Genomic DNA, 2,849 nt, shown 5'->3' with positions numbered 1-2,849 from the left:
GAGGAATGGTTGAGAAAGATGTGGTATTTTTACACAATGGAGTATTATTCAGCTATTAAGAATGATAAACTGCAAGCCTTTATATTGAAGTGGATGTCTTTGGTACTAGACATTTGCACAAATTGGAGATAATGTGGTGATTTTAATTTGCATTTCCCTGATGATTGTTAAATCACTGTCAGTCACTTTACCTCTAGGCTTAAAACAATTTCTCTTCATTTTCTCATTAGTTGTTCAGGATGATGTTTAATATCTACATACTCATGAATTTAACAAAAGTATTTGTGCCACTGATTCCTCATTTTATATCACTGTAGGCATTCAATAATTTGATATAATTTAAATATTCTTAAGCTTATGGAGACTGGTTTTGTAGCCTACAATTTGATCTATCCTGGAGAATCTTCGGCATGTATTTGGGAAGAGTGTGTATTCTGTTGCTATTGGATGGAACATGTTGCACACTTGTCCTATACAAATGTTCACTTGTTCTAAAGTATAGTTCAAGGGCGAGGGGAACACTGGAGTTTGAGATGAGGATCATCTAACACTAGATTGTGGCAGAAAAGGTGCATCCGATGAAAAAGATGGATGCTGTGATGCTGAATTTGTGGAATCTGTTTGAGCAGCTTGTGCACTGCGGGGAGATTCTCAGTGAAGGAAATGAACTCCAATTTTATCCAGTTGGTGAAGAACTTAGGATTTCCATAACAAGTGGCAGAGTACGGACCATGAGCAGGGGAAAACAGAGACTGAGTGTAGCTCTCTGGATCTTAAACTGAATCATGCACATAACCAAGTGGACGCAGAAATCAAACAGACAGCGAGCTAAGGCTGACTGTGAGAACCTGGAATGACAGATTCAGCTGATTCAAGAGATGCTCGTGGGTGACACATCTGGCAGCATTCAACTGAGGAGAAAAAAAATCAGCACTTGCTTTTCTCAAAAGAGGCCAACCATCCAGTGGCAATGCTGGGAAAAAAAGGCTATCAACCATTGATGAATCTGGTTCCATTTTATCAGATATCAACTTGGACAAGATAGATGAATCTTTGGACTTTGATTCTATTTTTAATTTTTTGTATTGAGAAACAAATAACAATGAGACAGTTTCAAAACCCATTAATAGGCTAGTTTCAATAATTAATACACTGCACATTGTTATCTTCTTAGTGGTTATCCATAGTACAAGAAGCAGACAGGATATCCTGTCCAAATACTATTAGTACAAATCTTTCTTCTCATTGAATTAAGCAAAAGTAGCTATATATCTATCCTAGTGATTCTTTATATACAGATACAAAATGGTCCTTCCTTTGTATCCCCTTTTTTTGTTTAGTCCTGTCAGAGATGGGTATTTCATTGGCATCTAAATACTATAGGTGCATGAATTCAGTAAAACAATTCAACACATGGACCTTGATTCTTGTTTGGTGAAGAATTTTAAACTGAAGAAAAGACAAAAGAAGCATTCTAGTAGTCAACAATTTGTTGATGGACCCTCCTGGGCCAGTAAAGAAAACACATTCCATTAACTCCACAGTAGATCAGGGGAATGAATCCATAGGTGCAAAAACTACAGTGACTGTTCCCAGTGATGGTGGACCCATTGAAGCTGTATCTGCTATCGAGACTATGCCATACTGGAGCAGAAACCAAAGAAAAACAGGTACTTTACAGCCATGGAACAGAAACTCTACCGTGAGCAGCAAACCACTGGAGTCAAAAACAGGGGCAGATATCTCTAGCATGCCACAGAGCAATGGAGGGACACATCTGCATGATTTTGTCTCAAACATGGTTATTAAACCTGAATCCTGTGTTCCATGTGGAAAGGGGATAAAATTTGGCAAATTATCTCTGCAGCTTTGAGACTATCATGTAGTCTGTCGTGCAGAATGTTGGGAATGCTGTCCCCTTCCCTGCATTCTTACCCTGACAGAAACATATGTCAAAAATGGAGAGGAAATACTGGCTGATTTTGTGTCCAAGACTTCTCCAATGATCACTTCCATTGTGTAAATGAGATTGAGCAGAGAGGCCTGACTGAGACAGGCTTATATATGATCTCAGACTGTGACTGGACAGTAAAAAAGCTGAAAGAAATTCCTAAAAGTGAATACTGTACCCCTCCTCAGCAAAGTGGATAATGTCCATGCCATCTGCAGCCTCCTGAAAGATTTCCTTCAAAACCTAAAAGAACTTCTTCTGGGCTTTCAGTTTATTAAAAAAAAAAACTTTATGGAAGCAGCACAAATCAAAGATGAAGACAACAACATAGCTGCTATTTACCAGGCTGTTAGGAAATTACCCCAGGCCAACAGGGACACATTAGCCTTCCTCATGATTTACTTGCAGAGAGTGATTCAGAGTCCAAGCACAAAATGGGTATTACCAACCTGGCTAGTGTTTGGCCCTATTATAGTTGCCCATGCTGTACCCAATCCAGACCCAATGATATTGCTACAGGACATTAAGCTCCAACTCAAGATGGTAGAGTGCCTGCTTTTACTGTCCCTGGAATGCTGGAGTCAGTTCATCATTGTGGAAGAGGAGAACATTGACACTTTGCATGTCATTGAAAACAGAAATGCATTTTCAATGCCACAGACACCAGATAGTGAACTGAGCTTCCTGGGGCCTGTGACCACTCCTGAGCACCGGCTTCTCAAGACTCATTCTCCAAGCTCACTGTCACAGAGAGTTCACTCCATCCTCTTTAGGAGCGCCACCAGGTTTAGGAGCAAAACCAAGTCTGCCACCAACCTAGGGTGACAAATCAGATTTTTTGCTTCTCCAATACTCAAGTGAAGTCACATCTGCTGCTATTTCCCAGTTTTTACCAACT

At 39.9% G+C, this 2,849-nt stretch overlaps 1 pseudogene; it reads left to right on the top strand.

The window, feature by feature from the left end:
• Nucleotides 1–587: 587 nt before the first annotated feature.
• On the top strand, nt 588–2,812 carry LOC101590784 (annotated as a pseudogene).
• Nucleotides 2,813–2,849: the final 37 nt, after the last annotated feature.

This window comes from Octodon degus, unplaced genomic scaffold (assembly GCF_000260255.1).
Source record: "Octodon degus isolate 3935 unplaced genomic scaffold, OctDeg1.0 scaffold00010, whole genome shotgun sequence".
Lineage (NCBI taxonomy): Eukaryota > Metazoa > Chordata > Mammalia > Rodentia > Octodontidae > Octodon > Octodon degus.
This window is presented reverse-complemented; position numbering and strand designations above follow the sequence as displayed.